Source organism: Durio zibethinus, chromosome 5, assembly GCF_047325235.1.
Source record: "Durio zibethinus cultivar Kanyao isolate XHJ-2024 chromosome 5, ASM4732523v1, whole genome shotgun sequence".
In the NCBI taxonomy this organism is placed as follows: Eukaryota; Viridiplantae; Streptophyta; class Magnoliopsida; order Malvales; family Malvaceae; genus Durio; species Durio zibethinus.
Window position 1 is genome coordinate 24,048,535 of NC_143166.1, and position 23,344 is coordinate 24,071,878.

Genomic DNA, 23,344 nt, shown 5'->3' on the forward strand with positions numbered 1-23,344 from the left:
TAAATCGGATAAATAATAAGAAGAAGAAGGAAAAAAAAGAAAAAAGAAAGAAAAAAAAAAGAAAAAAAATACAGAAAACGAGAAAAAAAATATTAAATAATAATAATAATAATAATAATAATAATAATAAATGATGTTTACAGTTGCCCCTCTTTGCATATTTCTGTGAATCATGAATAAGGCAAAGACAAACAAAACAACCATTTTGTTTGGAAAGATGAAACAATTAGAAAATAAAAAGAAAATAATTTTTTTTTGTTCGATAGAAAAGGGCTCCTCTCAACAGAAGTTCAATCGATATTTTTGAAAGTTTAAAAGGCTCCTCTTAGCAGAGGCTCAAAAAAAAATTTTTTTTTTGGTTCAACTGAAAAGGGCTCCTCTCAACAGAGGTTCAATTGATATTTTTGAAAGTTTAAAAGGCTCCTCTTAGCAGAGGCTTAAAAAAAATTTGTTTTTTTTAAAGTTCCTCTCAGCAAAGGCTCAACAACTTTAAAATCACATATCATGAAAAGGGCTCCTCTCAGCAGAGGTTCAACAACTTTAAAAATCTCATATCTTGAAGAGGGCTCCTCTCAGCAGAGGTTCAACAACTTTAAAAATTCTTATCTTGGAAAAGCTCCTCTCAGCAGAGGCTCAACAACTTTAAAAATTCTTATATTGGAAAAGCTCCTCTTAGTAGAGGCTCAACAACTTTAAAATCTCATATCATGAAAAAGGCTCCTTTCAGCAGAGGCTCAACAACTTTAAAATTCTTATCTTGGAAAAACTTCTCTCAGCAAAGGCTCAACAACTTTAAAATTCTTATCTGGAAAAACTCCTCTCAGCAGAGGCTCAACAACTTTAAAAATCTCATATATTTTCAAATTTGAGTTCTTATCTTTGAACAAGTAAATTTCTCTCTTTTGAATTGTTTTGTTTGATCATTGTCTTTACCAAAATCTTGTTTTTCATTAAGAAATGGAAAATTTCTATCTTTGTTTCAACTTCTCATGAATGCATGTATTGAGTGCTTTAAATGCAATACATGTAATGCAATCAAAACTATTCATTATAGTAAAAAAGTTCTCAAAATCTCTCGTTTTTGGCTTCTTTTATCAGAATTCTTATATGACCAATCTGTTCTCAACATCTAACCACAATATCTTTCTTCTTCAAAAGTCTGCAACATCAATGTCTTGTCATGCTTTTTTCATCATTTTTCATATACCTTTGTCAACTTTAAAAGTAATACTGAGATCTTTCATGTTTATTTTTCTTTTCATCATTTTAAGTTCAAGACAAATAAAATGCAATCACACATTTCTCTTATTCACTTATACGATGAATAAAAATATCAGACAAGGATAAAGGAAAGGATATGTGTATTTCATTAAGCTGATAACAAGTTCTTGGCAAAGTGTTTGAGTTGAAACAAAGGTGCCCAAATAATGATCACAAGATAATCATGAACAAAATATTCCTAGATTCTTTTTCTAAAACTAAATCAAATGACTTCTTTAATCATTCAGAGTTCGTCAAACTATATTTACCACTATGTTATGGGATCTTCTTCTGATTATGCGTCTGCTTCACATCCAAGTCATCTTTTCAGGTTTTCAGCTTAGATAAGTCATCATTTTTTTTCTTTTTTTTTTTAAGCAAAATATTTCTTCACAAGATCTGAATTTATTGGGGTAGGCAAATCACCTCCATCCATTTTTGTCAAAATCAATGTCCTACCAGAAAAGGCCTTTTTCACCACATATGGGCCTTCCTAATTTGGTGTCCATTTTTCTCGATTATCATGTTAGTTTGGAAAGATTCTTTTTAGCACTAAGTCTCATTCTTTAAAGCAACGGGGATGAATTTTCTTATCATGTGCTCTCATCATCCTCTTTTGATATAATTGACCATGACAAAGTACTGACAATCTTTTTTCTTCAATGAGGTTTAACTGCTCGTAACGATTTCGAACCCATTTTGCTTCCTCTAACTCTACCTCCATCAGGACTCTCAGTGAGGGAATTTTCACTTCGACCGATAGCACAGCTTCCATTCCATATACCAAGGAGAACGGGGTGGCCCCAATAGATGTTTGGATTGATGTTCTATAAGCATGCAAGGCAAAAGGTAACTTTTCATGCCAATCTTTGTAAGTATCAGTCATTTTCTCCAGGATTCTTTTGATATTCTTATTCGCAACCTTCACTGCCTCATTCATTTTCGGACGATATGGTGTCAAATTACGATGACGGATCTTGAACTGAGTGCATACTTGATTCATCATTTTGTTGTTTAAGTTTTTGGTATTATCAAAAATAATTATCTTTAAAAGCCCATATCTGTATATTATCTCTCTTTTTATGAACTTACATTCCACAGATCGGGTCACGTTAACATATGATGCAGTTTTTACCTATTTGGTGAAGTAATCAATCATCACAAAAATGAATCTATGCCCATTTGAAGCTTTTGGAGTGATGAGACCAATGACATCCATGCCCCACATAGTGAATGGCCACGGAAGAGCTAGAACGTGTAATGTTGATGGTGGAGCATGAATCTTGTCAGCATAAATTTGACATTTATGACATCTCCTAGCGTAATCAATACAGTCACCTTCTATTGTCAATCAATAATAGCCAGCCCTTATAATTTGTCTAGCGATCATATAACCATTTACATGTGCCCCACAAACTCCATCATGCATTTCTTCAATAATCTTCTTTGGTTTGACTGCATTTACACATCTTAAGAGCACTTGATCTCGACTTTTTTTGTAAAGGATATCTCCATCAATGAAGAAACTCATAGCCAATCTTCTGATAGTCCTCTTATCATTTTCTGTTGCATGTTCTAGGTATTATTGGCTTTTAATGTATTGCATGATATCATGATACCATGGCCTCCCATTAATTTCTTTTTCAACACTTGAGCAATATGTTGGTACATCTTTTACATTCAGCTTGATGGGTTAGATTTCAGTATTTGCATCTATTTTAATCATTGCAGCTAGAGTAGCCAATGCATCAGCAATTTGGTTTTCCTCTCTGGGTAGATGCTCAAACTGAACTTCTTTAAATTGCTTGACCAACTCAGAGATGTAGTTATGGTATCGAATCAACTTAGAGTCTCTTGTCTCTCATTCACCTCATAACTGATAGATGACTAGAGCTAAATCTCCAAAAACATCTAACACTTTGATCTTCTTTTCAATTGCTACTTGTAGACCCATAACATAGGCCTCATATTCAGCCACATTATTTGTGCAATTAAAATTTAACCTGGCTGTGATGGGGTAATAGTGCCTATTAGGTGATATCAAAACTGCCTCAATACGATGACCCAAAGCATTAGCAGTTCCATCAAAATACATCCTCCATGATTTTTCAATAGGTTCATTTTCTTTAATGGCCATCACATCCTCATCAGAAAAATCTAATTTCATTGGCTCATAATCTTCGATTGCACGATCAGCAAGAAATTCAGCTATTGCACTCCCTTTAATAGCCTTTTAAGTCATGTAAATGATATCATATTCTGAAAGCATAACTTGCCACCGTGCTATTCTTCTTGTCAATGAGGGCTTTTCGAAGATATACTTAATAGGATCCAGCTTTGCTATGAGCCAAGTAGTGTGATAAAGCATGTATTGTCTAAGCCTTCGAGCTGTCCAGGTTAATGCACAACACATCTTCTCTAATGGTGAATACTTTGACTCATAACAGTGAACTTCTTACTCAAATAGTAAATTGCTCATTCTTTCTTATCAGTTTCATCTATTTGCCCCAACACACATCCCATTGAATTTTCATGCATTGTTAAGTACAAAATCAAAGGTTTTCCTGGCATTGGTGGCACCGACACAGGTGGATTTGATAAGTATTCTTTGATCTTATCAAAAGCTTCTTGGCATTCGCCATTCCATTCTCCAAGATCATGTTTTTTGAGAAGCTTGAAAATAGGATCACACTTGAAAATAGTTTTTTTGATTTGGCTCTAAATGTACATTTGGCAGGATTCAACTTCAACTGAAATCTTCTTAACCTATCAAACAGCTTTTTAAGATTGATTATATGATAATCTCCTTCTCGAGATTTTACGATCATATCATCTACATACACTTCTATCTCTTTATGCATCATGTCATGAAAGAGAGTCACCATTGCTCTTTGATAAGTAACACCAGCATTTTTCAACCCAAAAGGCATAACCTTGTAACAAAATGTCCTCCACATGGTCATAAATATGGTTTTTTTCATATCATCTTGGGCCATCTTGATTTGATTATAGCTTGAGAAACCATCCATAAAGGAAAATGTGGAGTGCCTAGCAGTATTATCCACTAAAGTATCGATGTGAGGTAAAGGAAAGTTATCCTTAGGGCTTGCCCTATTCAAGTCTCGATAATCGACACACATTCTCACTTTTCCATCTTTCTTAGAAATTAGCACTATGTTGGCTACTCATTCAGGATATTTTATCATTTCTAAAAATCTAGCATCGAATTGTTTTTTCACTTCCTCTTTAATTTTCAGCAGCATCTCTGGTTTCATGCACCTTAGCTTTTGCTGCATCGACTTACATCCTAGTTTTAAAGTTAACTTGTGCTCTACAATATCAATGCTGAGTTCGGACATATCCTGGTAAGTCCATATGAACACATCTACATATTCTCAGAGCAACTCTTTTAACTTCTATCTTTCAGCTAGTAAAAGAGATATACCAACTTTAACTCACTAATTCGATAATTTTTTGATAGGGTTTAATTGGCTTATCGTCATGTTCTATTAATTTTAACAAATCAAGAGGCAGTGTGTAGTTACTGAATCTTCCTTATTATCAAGTTCATCAACATGAATTAAGTTTTCAAAATCAAATATGAGATTATTGCCATGATTATCTTCATGTTCATTATTTGAGACCCTGCAAAGGGTAAGATGAAGATGAAAATAATAGAAGAAATACATATGAAGAGAATATTGGCACACAAAAATAGAATGGCAAGAAAATGATGGAAAGAAAAGAATGAAAAGTAAAATGAAAATGAAAACAATAGAAGAAATGTGGATGCATCTTCTAAGTCTTTTATTAGAATGACAAACATAAACACACCATAAAAAATCTCCTAATACTCGTAAAAAGTAATTAGGGATTTAAAGTTTCATAGTACATTACTTTTCCAAAGTTTTAAAGACAACAGGCAGCTCTGTAACTTTCCAATTATCCAGCTCAAAATCTGAAGGATAAGGGTACACGAATAGCTCTTCACTTCGACTCTTCTTTTCTTTATCATCCACCATTTGAATGGCCAGCTCTAAAAATTTTTCCACGAATCCTGCACTTGAGGCTCCCGGTAAATCTGGATAAATGTATCCTCCCGAGTGAAAAAAATCATAGAGGTATGAAATGATTATGGGCTCTGACTCCGACTCATATCCCCTAAGATTAGCTATCCTCTTATCTCTTTTTTCATTGACCATTCTTATTCTATCCCCTCTTGTTGGCTTATATCCCAAGCCAAATCTATCTCTCTTTTCATATATGGCCGATGGCTTTGTGATTCCTTACAGGTTCTTCCCATGTCCGACTTTAGGTTGTCATCTTATCTTAGTAAGTTGTTTGACTACCATTTTAGTTGTCGTAGACAAGTGTGGCAAATACAATTTAGATCTTTCAGCTATATATGTTGCATTGGCAATCTCGAAGGATCTATAAGAGCATTTCAGAGCTTCATCTGCTGATTCCACATAAGGAGTATTTATTGGTTGAGTTACCAATAAATCTTCTTCTTCTGCCACACATGTTAGCTTCCTTTCAACAATGAATTTAACTTTCTGATGTAATGAGGATGAGATAGCACCTGCCATATGGATCCACGATTTACCCAATAAACAACTGTATGAAAGAGAGATGTCCATAACTTGAAATTTCACGTTGAAAGTGCATGGGCCAATCTACAATGGCACTTCTATATCTCTTAGCACCTCTCTTTTGGTTTCATCAAAGGCTTTTACTATCGTATGACTAGGTTTTATATAAGATCCATCAACAGAGAGTTTTGCCAGAGTAGTCACAGGCATAACATTGATGAATGAGCCATTATCAATCAAAACCTTAGCCATTACATGACTTTTACATTTCACAGTAATGTGAAGAGCCTTGGTACTTCCTCTACCTTCAGGAGGAATCTCTTTATCATTGAAAGAGATATAGTTTGAAATCATCAAATTGCCAACAAGCTGTTCCACATATTCAACAAAAGCATTGTGAGACACAGATACTTGATTTAGCACATTCAGCAAAGCATTATGGTGTGACTCTGAACTGAGCAATAATGACAATAACGAAATTCTAGCTGGCATCTTATTAAGCTGTTCTACCATGTTATACTCATTATGTTTTATTAACTTTAAAAATTCACCTGCTTCACTCTCAGATACTGGCTTATGGCATTCTTTTTCTGGGGTTACGTCAAGAGCACTATGACTTTCATTTTCTTCTCTTACCTTGGCTTTCACTTTTCTAGCTTTTTTTAGAGCTTCTGGGGTATAGCACCTATCACTTCGAGTTATACCTCTTACACCCATTATGTTGACAGTATCTGGGTTGACTACGACATTATAATCATACTTTTAAGGTACTATTTTATCATTCTAATATGAAAAAAGGCCAGAAACTTTAATTGTCACCACTGATCGAGAAACGAGCTTTTCTAGCTTCGATGTTGGCTTCTCATCATAATAGATAGTTATTGGTCTACGCACAAACTTATTCTTTGAATTAATGGTAGACACTTTAGCTTTCACAAACTCTTTTCTTTCTTGGTAAAACTCTATTCGACCCTCATCCATCAATTTTTGCACCTCTTGATGGAATTGGTGACAATTCTCGATAGAATGTCCCAGAACACCTCCATGATAATTGCAGCTTTCAGTTGAGTTAATCGTTTCAAAGTAATTTTAAGGTTTTATTGGCTTCAACATGTCAGCTTTGACCAATACTTCGAACACCCTAGCCATTGGAGTCTTAACTTCATTTATTTTTTTCTTTATGTGGCTTTTTTACCCATCAATTAAGGCATTTATTGATGGTTTGGTATAATTTGGTAGAGGGTTCCCATTGACATTTAGAGTCCCTTGTTGATTGGTATCAAAATTTAATACTCATTCATTAATTAACCCTTGCACTTTGCGCTTTAAAGTAGTACAATTCTCAGTGGAATGACCTGGATTCCCATAGTGATAATCACAATACGAATTAAGGTTATACCATTTGGTAAACGGAGGTTTCATAGGTTCAACAATAACAGGAGCAAGTAGATGTTTCTCAACAAGTCGAGGATACAAATTTATGTATGTCATAGGAATGGGATCGAAAATGAGTTTTTCTTGAGTATTTCTTGGGGCTCTTGGACCACTATTAGGTTTCCATTCTGGTCTTATAGGTACACTAGGACGATTATAGGAATAGGTGGGTGTTTGAAAAGATAGCTGAAAATGGGATGGATAAGTTGGTGGTTGTAGTGGTTGGTATGGATGAGGGATGAATGTAACATTGTTTATGGAAGGGTAATGGGTTTGGTAGATTGGTATAGGGTAGGGCGTGAAACCTCTGAACTGTTGCCCTACATAGTTTACTACTTGGGCTTCATTTTCTTTCTTTCTGAGAGCTCAACCTTTCTTTACTCCACTTGTCTCTCCTATATCGAACTTGCCATTCTTTATAGCACTTTCGATAATCTCACCCGATATCATCATATCTGCAAAGTTTTTGGTTGCATTATCTATCAATCTCTCATAGTATAGTGCTTTCAGAGTATTCACAAATAAAACAATTATTTTTTTTTCGGTGAGAGGTGGTTGGACTTGTGCAGCCACTTCTCTCCATCTTTGTGCATACTCTTTGAAGTTTTTAGTTGCTTTCTTTTCCATACTTTGTAGAGATAGATGATTTGGAACCATATCCGTGACGTGCCAACATTGTGTAAGGAATGCCTTTGTAAGCTCTTGCCAAGAATAAATACGAGTCGTATCTAATTGAACATATCATTTAGCTGCAGAACCCGTAAGACTATCTTGAAATATGTGTATTAACAACTTCTCATCGCGAGCATGTGCTGCCATCTTTGGACAATACATGGTGATATGGTCATCGGGCATTTTGTGCCATCATATTTTTCAAATTCATGAACCTTGAATTTAGGCGGAATGACTACATTAGGGACTAAACAAAGCTCGGTTGCATCTGTGGAACCATAAAAATTTATTCTTTCCATTGCTCTAAGCCTTTCTTCTAATAACTTCATCTTTTTTTGAGCACTATTATCTTCCACTTTCTCAAATATCTTTATCCCTAGCTTTTCTCTTTCTTTGGGATCATCCAAATCAGGAACTAGGATTGGCTCGAGTGGTTTTTCCATCATGATAGGATTAACCAAAATTTGAAATTATCCCAAAGCAGGTGTGGATATCATTCTTGGATAAGGATTGGGATATCCACTGAGAATAGGAATTTGTACTCTAGTTTTTTGAGAATGTTGAGTCGATTGTGGCTTAAACCCTAAAGGGTAAACAGGATCCACCATATCTGGTGATTGCTCTTAAAAGCTGAGATTTTTTTCCACTGCTTTTCTCTTGTCAAGTTTCCTATGCATATCCATTATTGTACTAAGATCACCTCTTAGTTCTTTTTGAGCTTTCTCGATCCTCTCAAATCGACTGGTTTGTTCTTGCTCCATAATTCTTGTTTGAGTCCTGGTGTTGTATGAATGGCGAGTGGGTTGAGTCAAAATTTTTGAAGGGCGAGCTATCTTGTACCTTTATTATCATAAAATTTTTAGAAAAATTAGAATGCCATGTGTCAAAATTTTTATTTAAATTTTTTTTTTAAAATAGTGCAAATGATGTATGAATGCAAGTGAAAAAATATTTGCTCTTGGAAAAATTTCAATACTAGAAATTTCATTGATTCCATACAACTTTGATTACATGGGATTTATCATCCTAGAATTATATCCATAAAAGCGTTTGACTTGTTCATAATGGTCTTTTGCCTCGTCTAGAAAGTTTACTAGGCGTTGTCCATATTCTCTTACAGGATTGACTTCTTATCTTAATACTTCTACCTTTTCAACCATCTCTCATGCCTTTTTTACTGCCTTACAAACTTGACTGGTTATGTGCTCTATGTACTGTTACCTCTCTAAACTTTATGCTTTCCACATCATGCGAGCATCTCTTTCTGAATTACATGTGAAGATCCAATCTTTTTCTCTTCTATGCGACTCATCTATCATATGGTTCTTGTGATCTTACAGTTGTAGCTCCAACCCTTGGATCACTTGGTGAAGTGATTCTTTTTCATTCAGTACTTCAAAGTGCTTTCTTCTCTCTTTTACGAGCATGACTTTCAACCTTTCCTTTTCATTTTGGCATTCCACCAATCTTATTGAGGTTGTAGAATATAATCCTTTTCAGTTCTGACATTCTTGAGAAATTCTAGTGGTCTCTTCTTGCTTTTCTTGAGCATTACCTTTCCATTGGTTTATTTCTTCTCGAAGCCCATCCATTTCATATTACCGACTAAGGTGAGACTTAGTGACTTTTTTAGTTTTGAATTGGATTCGTAACCTCCTGTTTTCCTAGTGTAGATCTTTCAAATCACTATTAGCCACATCTCGTTCTTTTTATAATTTTTTTCTAATCTGCTCCCTTATAACTTGCTTCATACTTTAGTTGTCCCACCTTCTCACGAAGTCTCAAATTTTTTCTTTTCATTTCTTTTTTTTTCAGTTTCTAATTTTTTTTTCATAAGCTTAACTTCTGATAATTGAACTTCTGTTGAAATATTAACTGATTGGTGTGAGCTATTATCAGGAGAGAGTACTATGTCTCTAGGTCGCCTTGCTTTTCAAATTTAATAATCAAGAGTGACTTTGTCGATGAGAGGCCCTAGCTTCATTCTTCGTGTTCTTTTCCATGCTTGGATCAACTGCTCCGAGGTTCTTGATAGATTTGGTTCCCTATAAATGAATTCTACTTTGACCAGGCCATGAGTAGCATGAATAAACTGCTTTGCACTAAATTGCCTAAGTACCATTAATGGAGCGTAACTTACAATACCCCATAATCCTAATAACGGTATCCACGGCTCATTTCCTTCATGATACAACAAGGGCACACGAGGCATCCAAGGCGCCATCCACTCGATTTCATCCCCAGTAAGCCTTCGCAAGAAAAAGACCCAATCTTCCTTAGTTTTCAATGTTGACCATTGACTCTTATAGAACTCTTCAATTGGTGCTTTGTTTCGTAGATATGGCTTTGAAAATGCACTCTCGCCGCATTTAAAATGACTTCTAACCCACACATATAATAAAGGTGCACATCTTTTGAACCGTCCCTTTCCATTTCGTTGACAGAAATTCAATGATCGAATGGTTTTTGCTAAGACTGCTGGTGCGGGATTAATTGCTTAGGTTTCAATTTGCTTGAAAAAATCTACCATAGTTATCTTAATGTAACCCAAAGTCTTTGGAAAGATTACCATGCCATACAATGATAAAGCAAACACAGCCATGCCTTTGTCATCATTTAAGTGCTCCTGAATGAAGTTTCGGAGAAAGTCCCAATGAATGCCGAGATGTTCACCTTTAGATTTCGTGAAAGAATGAATGGTTTCTACTTTAACCCCCATAAGCTTGGCTAACTTTTTGCAATAACTTGATTTTGGCTTTCGGGTAAATACTTTATCTGGACATTGTAGTTCTATCATGAGCAAAATTGAATATTCCTCGATAGTTGGCACCAAATTTTCCTGATTAAAAGTGAAGCATCTATAGGATGAATCCCAAAACTATATAGCTGCTTTGACCAGCTGTTCATCAATCACTACTGAAATGAAAGATGCAATCTGCCCATACTTTTTGCAAAAACCTTTTTTTTCTTCACTTAACTGACCCTAGACAGCAACTAACTCTTTTAAATCATTCTATGTGAGATCTAAATGCACTTTCTCGAGTAATTCAGACACATAACCGGTAGGCAAACAATCTCCATTCTTTTGTTGAACTTCTTTCGACCAAACATGTACTTCATTATACGATTCACATGGCACACTGACTGAGGATGAGCAAATTTATAATTTTACGGGATCCATGAAAACTTCTTAGGAGAAATATGTCCTAGAACAAATATCTCGATGCAAAACTATATGATATGATTAATGCAAAAAAAAAAATGAAACAAAATTGAGTTAGAGTGGTTTGAAAAAAAAACATTTTTTTGTTTTTTAATGTTTTTGAGATTTTTTTTGTTTTGTTTTGTTTCATATTATACACAACTTTTATTCTTAGGTATTTCCTACAAAAAGATGGACAAGGCTCTACATAAAGCTGGTTTCCTAAGCTTATTATATGCTGGGTTTGGATTGACAGGATCTAAAGGTTCCCAAATTGTTCCTCACTGTCGTCTATGTTGGACTAGTAAGGCACCCCAATCCTCACCCATTACAAGCTACGAATGGAAAGGGTTCAATTCGAGTGGAAGTATTTTGCTTGCCATTACGGAGGTTATCACCTCACGAGAGGATAGGTACTTTACTTCCTCCTATAAAGGACGGAGCCCGGGTATAAAGCTCATGTATGAGATGCATCGTGCCATTGTGTGCAAATATATCTTAATTTATTGAAAGCAATATATACAAAAAAATAAAACATAAGAGGCATAGTAAAGAAATGTGTGTGAATTTTTTTACTTTTATTTTTTATTTGTTTTGTTCTATTTTTTTTTTTACTAAAATGAAGAATAACAATTTAAGAAATTGATTAAGACTATTTAAATCAAAATTTGAGGATAATAAGTAGTTAATTTTGGCCTGACTCTTAAAAACAAATGGTTTTCTCCCCAACGAAGTCGCCAAGCTGTCATAATGGTTTTGTGTCCGCCCGATGAGTTTGGAAACAAAATAAAAAAATAACGGAGTTGCTACCAATCTTTTTTGGCTAGGTGCGATTGGCCACCTACTAAAAACATATCCTTTTAAAAATTTTAAATTAATTAAAATTTATTAAAAAGATAATTTTACGATCTACGAAACAGTCTGGGTTCGGGAGTCGGTTACGCGTGGGGAAGGATTAGTACCCCCATACCGTCCGTTAAAAAATGGTACCAATTAACAACGTGTTATCCTTTGATTTTGATAAAAATAGTCCAATTTTCGGTGTTCGAAAAATAATTTCCTTGATTTTTTTATTTATTAGAAAAAAATTTATTGTCAAGAAAAATAAATTAAAACCTTTTTATTGAAATAATTCTTAAAATGTTTTAGTACATTGGTAACATTAGAAGAGCTTTTTCTCACCTAAAGATTTCTTGGGCATCGCTTCTCAGAAAACTTTAGAATCTCATCTTTAGAGGCTCGAATTTATTTTTCGTAAGAAAATGTCATGTATGCAATGCAAAATGTTATCATGTTTATGTACACATTTTATTCTCCTTTGTTAGAAATTTTATTAATTATTTTATTAATATCTTATTTAAAATTGAAATTTGAAGAAAAAGGAATTTAATTATATTGAAGATTTTCTATAAATATTCCAATACGTTGGTAATATTTTTTACAAAAAATCTTCTCACCTAGAGATTTCTTAAAGCATCTTTACTCGGAATACTTTTAGAATCCCATCATTGGATTAAATTTCTTTTCTTCTCATTTTTATTACTTATATTTTTAATATATTAATCAATTTTTATTTATTACTAACAAAAAGAAAATTTTTATTATATTGAAAATTTTTTATAAATACTCCAATACAATGGTAGTATTTAAAACAAATTCTTCTCTCCTAGAGATTTCGTAGGCATCACTACTCGGAATACCTTTAAATCTCATCATTGGATAAAAATTTCCTTTTCTTTCATTTTTTATTACTTTAGTATTATTATTAAATTTATTTTTATATTATTGTTTTTAAAGTTTATTTTAAAAACTAACATAATTATAAAAAATTTAACCATAATTTCATAATTTAATCTAACAAATATAAATATTTTAATATACATAAATATTAATAAAATAATATATAAAAAATAAAAAAAATTCAAAAAATTTTTTTTTTACCTGAACCGGATCGGTCAGCGGTTCGGTTCGACGGTTCGGCTCGGTCTGGGTGAATCAACGATTCAGTACCTATTTGATTCAGTCTGGGTGGTTCGATTCTAATTCAGTCAGATCGATCAAAGTTTGATGAAGAAAGCAGGTCGCGTGTCGGGTGCGCGGACCCCAGGTCGGGTCGCAGGTTGACACATAGATCATGGGTTCTTAAAACGACGTCGTTTTGGGTCTTTAATGAAACGACGTCGTTTTGGGTCTTTAATGAAACGACGTCGTTTTAGGTCTTTAATGAAACGACGTCATTTTGGGTCTTTAATGAAACGACATCGTTTTGGTTTTGATGATTTATATAAAAGAGCACAAACGACATCGTTTTGGTTTTGGGTCTTCTTCAGTCGGACTCCGACCGGTCGACTGCCTTCATTGTCGCCATCGCCGTCGTTCGTCGGTCACCGATGGCCATCGTCAGTGGTCAAAAAATTCTCAAAAAATAGGCAAAAAATCTTCTCGTCCCCCTAAACACAGATCTGGGCTTGGTTTCTCCTGAAAGTATTCCAAACAACCTAGATCGACCTTCAAAGTTTTGGTAAAAAATATATTTTTTTTGTTTTGTGTGTTTTTTTGGTTTATTTTTCTTTTGTGTTTTTACAGGTATATTTTGGTGTTGGGTTCCCCGTTGTAGGGGACTGTTTCTGTTTTTTTTTTTGTGTTTCTACAAAGTTTTTTTTTTTTACCAAAAAATTTTTTTTTTGCCTTTTTTTTTTGTTTTGCCTCCTTTTCGTTTGCAAATAACAAGCTCTATTTATAGAGCTTTTTGGGATTCAAATCCCAGATCTTTTGAGATTCGAATCCTATTTTTTTAACTGAGAATTCACATCTGTCATTCGTGATTGGTGGCTTGTCGATCGATCGCTGGCAGCTAGCGACAGTGATTTTAGACTTTAATGATTGTGCATTTAATGCACTAGATTTGAATCGGATAAGAAAGAAAAAGAAGGAAAAAAAAAAGAGGAAAGAAAGAAGAAAAGAAAAAAAGAGAAGAAGAAAAAAGCAGAAAATGGGAAAAAATATTAAATAAATAATAATAATAATAATAATAATAATAATAATAATAATAATAATAATAATAATAATAATAATAATGGTGTTTACATTACATATGGCAACGTTTGTGTTTAACAATGTTGCTAAATGAATAATTTAGTGGCATTTGTATCGTAAAACGCCACTAAAAGTAACAACGCTCTTAGCAGCAAATGCCACTAGCAAGTGGCATTTTTTGTACAAATGCAACCAGAGCAGCAGTGTTTTTCTTAAAAAAACTTCACTAAATTAGCGGCATCTCAAAGATACAAACGCCGCTAATATAGAGGTGTTTTCATATACAAATGCCTCTAAAGTAGTAGCGGTTTAAGTTACAAACACTACCAAAGTAACAGTGTTTTTCTTATAAAAATATCACTAAATTAACGACATCTGAAAGATACAAACACTGCTAATATAGAGGCATTTTTAGATACAAATGCCTCTAAAGTAATAGCATTTTCAATTACAAACGCCACCAAAGCAACAATGTTTTTCTCATAAAAATGTAACTAATTTAGCAGTGTTTTAAAGATAGAAACGCCGCTAAAATGGTGGCGTTTTTTTTAAAATGCCATTATTTTTCGTGATGTATGTATAGCCGATGCTCTCAGTGGCATTTTTTGCAAATGCCGCAAATCTTTTAGTGGTGCTTATAAACATCGCTAAACGTAAAAAAAAATCCACTAAAAACCTAAACCCCTATAGTGAATGAATGAATAAAAAATAATAAAAAATTATAATAGAACACTAATAAAATCACTAGTGATGATTTTATTAATAATTTACTTAAAAATTTTTCTAAAATATTCTAAAAGTGTTAGAAATATTTTAAAAATTTTCAAGCATAGAAAAAAAGACATTATTAATAAAAAATAAAGTCACAAGTGGTGATTTTTTAAAAAATATTTACACAAAAAAGTTTTTATAAAATATTCTAAAAGTGTTTGAAATATTTTAGAATTTTTCAAATAAAAAATTATTAATAAAAAATAAAGTCACAAGTGGTGATTTTATAAAGAGATTTTCTCAAAAATTTACCAAAAGTGTTGGAAATATTTCTAATAAAATAAATAAATTCATAAAATAACAATAAAGTCATAAGTAGTGATTTTATTGAAAATATTCGTGCAAAGAAATTTTTTAAAATATTCTAAAAGTGTTAAAAATATTTTAGAAATTTTCAAACATAAAAAATTACTAATGGGATAATGATAGTCACAAGTAGTGATTTTATCAAAATTCTTAAACAAGATTTTCTTGAAATAGTACGAAAATGTTGGAAATATTTGGAAAATTTAAGCAATAAAACTTTTACTTATCTCAATAATAAAATAAACAATAAATAACCGTTTCAAAGTAAATTAAAATTCTTTTCGATAATGAAATTAAGAGGAAGTCACAAATGGTGATTTTTCTCCAAATTTCAGAATCGTACGAAAAGTGTTGGTATAAGAGAATCATGGTTTATTTTGAAAACATAGAATGAATCTGGTGACAAAGCCTCTTCAAAGGAATAAGTGATTTCTTTAAATACTCTTGAGGTGAGAAAATTTTTTAAGTTATACAAAAAATGTTAGAAATAACTTTAAAAAATTTTCAATATTCAAACAATAATAATAATATATAATAAATACAATAAAATTGGTGACCCATCACACCTCAACAAAAAAGATTGGTGGTGACTCCTAACTTTCACGTCTAACAATCGAATCCCTAGGCTAATATATTATGACAACTTGGTGACTCTGCTAGGAACTTAGAGAGTCAAACCAAAAATTAATTTTATATGATCCTAGGTCTTTGTTGAATAGTCTAGTTTTCTTTATTCATTCATTTTATTGATTCAACTACTAATTTCTCCTTAATTTGTTTATTTATTTGTTTGAAAGGTGTTTAAAAATCTGTTGCTTCACACATTGTACGTGCATATCATATCATGAGCTTTAAACTCGAGCTCTATCCTTTTTAAGAAGGGGTAGAGTACTTATACTTTCATGAGGTATTAACATCTACAATGGCTAGCAAAATACTCCCACCTAAATTGAATATTTTCTTTTTGTAGCCTATCATGGGTGAGGATCGGAGAGCCTCACTAGTCCAGCGTGAACAATAGTGAGGAACAATTTGAGAACCTTTAGCTTATTACCCTAACCCAACATATAAATGACCTAAAAAGCCTACTTTAAGATAGAGCCATGACTATTTATAATTTAGAATTGTCCTAAATATATAAGGACACATGAGGGAACAGGCCAAAATTGTTTAAATTTCTTATTTGTCTCATGCATCATCACATTTTCATATAAGGAGTTGTTTGCTACATACCAATTTTGACAAAATGAATATCGGTTATAGCTATGGAAAGCATAAAGTAGATTCAATCTGCATTGATCCAACATGATGCCTTGAAAATTAAATTAGAAGAAACACAAAGTAAAGAATGAAACTGTTTATTGATAGATTATGTGTCTACTTTTCACAAGAAGGTTCATCTTAATTTGAAGCAAAATGACTTTTCCAATTTGGCTTTGATTTGGAAGTAATGGACCAGCACTATGCGAGAAAATTTTCAAGAGAAATATGGAGACTTAGCATTTCTTCTCTTAGTAAAGGTGGATGAACAACTTATTAAAGCCATCACATGGTTTTGGGATCCTTCGTGCAAATGTTTCATGTTCAATAAGGTGGATATGGTGCTCACAATTGAGGAGTATTCTATGTTGTTTCACCTACGCTTTTCATGTCTCAACAAAGTTTATTTATGAAAGAAAAGCATAGGCTATTGTAAAAAGCTTGCTACGATGATGAAAATCAATGTGGAATAGGTGGACAAACATGTTAAAGGAAAAGGTGAGAATGCATATATTCCTTGAGATTTCTTGCATAGTCACCTCATTAAAACTACAGATGACAAATGGTGCATGACTCTGTTTTCTTTAGCTTTATATGGGATGGTGGTATTCTCAAAAGGACTTGGATATATAGATGCAACAGTGGTGGATTTCTTGGAGCAAGCTAAGAAAAATGTCAATTAGACACTAGTTATTTTGGCAAAAACCATTAGATCATTGAGTTTTTATCGACTAGGAGGAAATGCTCATTTTATAGGGTGTATAAAACTATTATATGTGTGGATGAAAAGTCACTTTAAAGCCAAGAAAATTTCACAAACCTTATCTCGCCTATAACATTCCCTTTAAGGAATTTTGTGAGATTAAATGGCCAAAATTGAACTCCAAGAAATAGTGGATATCCTATTTATGAAATTTGACTAGCTAACAAGTAGTGTAGAGGGTGCCCTGCATGCCATATGATTCAATACTTCACAACTATGATGACAAACCTTGGGTTCAATACCCTACTAATGGTGCTGAGATAGTTTGGATATGAACAGTTCATTTCAATGACACATAGACTTAATAAGTTAGGCTTTGCATACAGTGAACCGTATTCCATAAAGATGGCTGGAGAGATTGTCCAAGCTTGGAAGCAAATGAAAAGAATGGATTGAGGTTGATGCACCGACAAGATTAGCCGAAAATATTCTCTATGGCACATTAGGCGGGGTAAAGATGTTATGATTCCAGATAAAGATAGTCCAAACAACCCATCTAGTCCAGTCTCTCCAAAGCTTTGAGATTTGTTGCTAGAAGCAAAAATTGCAAAGAGAAAAAAAAAAGAAAAAGAAAAATTGGAACATGAAAACAAAAGGCTCAAAAAAGAGATTGAGGAAAGTTTGTAGTGACAAGAAAGAAAAATTTAGCAACTCAATCAATATAAAAATGGATGAACGAATTTGTTCACTAATTTAAACAAGACACATTCATCTACCACTCTTAAACTAGCTCGACTCATAAAAGAGAACAAACAATTGAAAGTGAAAATACAAGAAAAAAAAGATGCATTTTCAGAGATGTAAAGGTATAATTTGATGTTTTAGAAAGCTATCAATGAAGTTAAAGCTCAGGTTTTTATTCTAGAAGAATAGTGCCAAGAATACCTTAACAGAGGAGAATAGTGGGAGAATGCAAACATGGTAAAACAAAAACACTTGAAGCACTTGTTTGAACAAATCAGTATGGCTTTGCATAACGCAGTAAAAATAGAAGATAGGGCCAAAGAATTGAAGATAATAGTACAACCAATTAGGACACATAGCTTGAATTTGTTAAACTTCCTTGATAAGGCATAAGATCAATATTAGCAAACAAAGAAGTCCCTTTGATAGGCAGTAGACTTTGAGCTTTTATGGATGTAACTTTGGATCAATAATGAGAATTGTTTGTTATTAATTGATGTGTGGCAAACTCTCTTTAATGCATCATGTTCATTTTTTTTTGTCCATTTTCCATTGATGCATTCATTCATACACTTGTTTGAATAAGACATCAAAATATAAAATCCTAGTTCACAACAATTATGGTAATATAGGTTTAAGAATAGCTTACCCACCAAAAATTCCAATTCATCCCACTCACCATTCATTCAATACTAAGGCTTAAACAAAAATAATGGAAAAAAATAGGTAGTTGATTCGAGAATATTAAAAGGGCACAATAAGAATTAAAAATGGATCTTGACAAAATAATAGACATGCTTAAGAATCTCGATAAAAGAAAAGCAATAGAAAGAAATCCTAGCTTTTAAGAGCAATAATCAAACATGGTGGATCTTGTATAACCCCCAATGTTTGAGCCTTGACAACCCCAAATGTTTTAAAGAGTCGAGGTGTAAATTTCTATTCCCAGAGGATATCTATACACTTATCCAAGAATGACATCCACACTCGTTCTAAGACAATTCCAAAATTTTGCTAATTTATTTGTTGTGGAAAAACCATCTGAGCCAATCCTAATTCTTGATTTGGATGATCTTAAGAAGATAAAAAGCTAAAAATGAAAGCACCTGAGATAGTAGAGCACTTAAGTTCCTAGTTGAAGATTAAATTGCTAAAAAAAAGACTTAGTGCTATAGAAGGAATATATTTTTATGGCTCGATGGATGCTGCTAAGCTTTGTTTGGTTTTAGATGTGGTTATCCCACTTAAATTCAAAGTTTCTGACTTTGAAAAGTAAGATGGCATAAAATGCCCAGTGACTTATGTCACTATATATTGTCGTAAGATAGCTACGCATGCTCGTGACAAAAAGTTGTTGATGTACATATTTCAGAATAGTTTTATAGGTTTTGTATGGTATGTACAAATAGACAAGACTCATATCCACTTTTAGAAAGAGCTTACAAGGGTATTTTTTACTCAATATCAGCATGTCATAGATCTAGCTCTAGATCGTTTATCTCTACAAAGTATGGAAAAAAAGTAATTGAGAGCTCCAAAGAATATGCATAAAGGTGGAGAGATATGACTACACAAGTATAGCCTCCCCTCACCAAAAAAGAAACAACTATTTTGTTTGTTAATACCCTAAAAACACCATATTATGAAAGACTGATAAAAAATGCGACTTAGAATTTTATAGATATGGTGATTTCAGGAGAAATTAATGAGAATGCCATAAAAAATGGCAAGCTTGACACAAGAGAGACGAGTGGAGCAAAGTAAGGTAGAGCTTTCAAAAAGAAAGAAAGTTAAGCACAAAAAGTAAACTATATGAGGCAACATATTAAAGGTTTTACTCTATACTCTACATCAATATACCAAACCTAGTACTCACCCATAAATAATGTGACATCCATCTCTCATCCATATCAGCTATTCAACAATAAGCTTATCCATCCTCTTTTCAATCCCACATAAATGTACAGCCATCCTGTTGCACCTATTAGACCAGAATGGAGACCCAACTAGGTTAGTGGTCTAATAACCCCTAGAAATACAAAAAAAAAAAGCCTCTTTTGACTCTATTCTTATGACATATAATAACTTGTTCCTTTAGCTTATGAAAAATCATTTGCTAGCTCTAGTTCTTCATGAACCATTGAAACCTCCATATGCTAAATGGTATGATCCTAATGCACATTGTGATTATCATTATCGAAATGCAGGCCATTCTATAAAGAACTATACTATTTTGAAGTGTAAGGTGCAAGAGTTAATCAAGAAAAAAATGTTAAACTTTGATACCAACCAACGAGGGGCACCAAATATTAATAAAAATCCTCTACCAAATTATACTAGGCCAACAATAAATGCTTTGATCGATGCCTAGCTATGCTATGTTAAAAGAAGGATAGACGAAGTCAAAAATTTGATGGCTAAAGTTTTTAGAACTTTAGTTAAAGCTGATATGCTTGAACTAATAAAGCCTTACAATTGTCATCAGATGATTAAATTAGCTGAGAGTTGTGATTATCATAAAGGTGTTTTAGGGTATTCTATCGAGAAATATGATCAATTTCATCAAAAGGTATAAAGATTGATATATATGGGTCAGATAGAATTCTATAAAGAGAGAAAAGATTTGATAACTGTTGAAGTGTTTACCATTAATACATCAATAAAATTTATGCGTAGACCTATAACCATTTATTACAATGAAAAGCCAACTCCAATGCTAAAAAGGCATGTTTCCTGACCAGTACTGACTATTAAAGCCTCTAGCCCTTTTCCATACTAGAGTGAAAAGGTTATACCATGAAAGTATGATTACTATGTTATGGTCAACCTAGATAGTGCAAACATAACAAGTGTAGGAGCTATGACTCTAAGTGAGAGATGTTACACTTCAAAAATATTAGAGAAAGTTAGAAAAGAAAAAGCCAAAGTTGGAAAGAAAAAAAAAAGTCAGAGTAACCCTATGGTAATCCCTAATAAGGAACATCAAAAGCTAATCTCTAAAAAATAAAGCTTGTGAATTTTTAAAGCCGATAAAGTATAGTGAGTATAGCGTGGTAAAACAACTGAATAAGATGCCAACTAAAATTTCACTATTATCACTCTTGCTAAATTTAGAATCCCACTACAATGCTTTATTGAAGATGTTGAATCAATCATATGCATCCCATAATGTATTTCCTAAGTATGTGGAATAGCTTATTGGTAATCTGGTGGTCTCCAACTATATTTCTTTTAGTGATGAAAAGATTCCTCCAAAACATTAAGGAAGTACCAAGGCTCTTCACATTATTGTTAAGTGTAAGAGTTATATAGTGGTTAAAGTTTTAATCGGCAATGGATCAATTAATGTCATGCCTATGACTACGTTGGCAAAACTACCTATTGATATATCTTACATGAAGCCTAATCATATGGTTGTTCAAACCTTCGATGGAACCCGACAAGAGGTGTTAAGGGACATAGAAATGCCATTACAAATTGGTCCTTGCACTTTTAATGTGAAATTTCAAGTCATGAATATCTTTCATACAACTACTTATTAGATAGGCCATGGATTCATATGATAAGTGTTGTTCCATCTTCACTGCATCAAAAAATTAAATTCATTATTGATGGAAAGCTAACATGTGCAGCAGAAAAAGAAGATTTATTGATAACTCAACCTATGAATGCTCCTTATGTGAAAACTACAGATGAAGCTTTAGAATGCTATTATAGATCTATTAAGATTGCCAACACTATATATATGGTTGAAAAATCTAAATTATATTCATCAAACTTGTTTTTTACTACTCAGATGATCGTTAAGTAGCTTAGTAGAATATGATGGCAAGCTCAAATCAAACTTGAAAAAAATCTACAAGGAATTATAAAGCCTCCAACAATATATGACAAGAAAGATAGATTTCACTTAGGCTATAAGCCAATAAGAGAGTATAGAGTGAAAATGATGAATGAGAAGAAAGAAAAAAGAATGGCCAATCTTGGAGGATATGAGCTAAAATTAAAGTTGATGTCATTCCTTACCTTTATAATTCTTTTCGATCGAAAGGATGTATCTACCTAAATTCACCTGAAGCTTTAAATGCAAAATTTTTGGAAACTTTTTTTGAGCTAGCCATTCAGATGGTGGATGAGGAAAAAAAGTAAAAGTCAAGATGAAAATTTGTTCATGCACCTTTGTCCTCCGAATTTTGAGCTAAATAATTGAAAAGTTATAGAGTTGCCTATTGTCTTTAAAACTTTTGAAAAGTAATATACTATGAAATTTTAAATCCTTAATTGCTTGTTCCATAAACATTAGGAGATATTTTATGTTATGTTTTAAGTTTGTCATTTTAATAAAAAACTTAGAAGATGCATCTGTATTTCTTTTATTATTTCCATTTCCATTTATTCTCCCATTTTTATTTTTTTATGATGCCAGTGTTATATGCCAATATTCTCTTGATTTCACCCATTTTTAAGTTCTCAACTAATGAATATGAAGATAATTATGACAATAATCTTGGATTTGATTTCAAAAACCAAATTCATGTTGAAAAACTTGATAATGAAAAAGACTCAAATGATTACTTCTGTCTTTTGATTTGTTGAAATTAATAGAGCATGAAGATAAGCCAATTAAGCCCCATGAGAAGTTACTGAATTAGCAAATTTAGGAGATGATGAAAATAAAAAAAAAAAAAGTTAAAGTTGGTACATCCCTTCTATTAGCTAACAAGCAAAGGTTAGAAGAATTGCTTTGAGAATATGCGGATGTGTCTATATGGCCTTACCAAGATATGCCAAGACTCAACACTAATATTGTAGAGCATAAATTACCTATGAAACCAAAATGCAAACTAGTACAAAAAAAAGTAATACACATAAAACCATAAATGTTGCTAAAAATTTAAAAAAAAAGTAAAAAAGCAGCCCGATGCTAGATTTTTAGAGGTGGTAAAATATCTTGAATGGGTAACCAACATAGTACCAGTTCTAAAAAAAGATGAAAAAAAAGAATGTGTGTTGATTATTGAGATATGAATAGGACAAGTCCTCAGGATAATTTTTCTCTACCCTATATCGATAATTTAGTGGATAACATTGCTCGACATTTCACATTTTCCTTTATGGATAGTTTCTTGGGCTAAAATCAAATCAAAATGGCTTGAATTGATATAGAGAAGATAATATTTGTAACCATGTAAGGCACATTCTACTATAAAGTCATGCCTTTTGGATTAAAAAATGTCGGTGCTACTTATCAAAGAGTAATGGTGACTCTTTTTCATGGCATGATGCATAAAGAGATAAAAAGTATATATAGATGATACGATTGTAAAATCTCATGAAAGAAAGGATCCTGTAGTCAATCTCAAA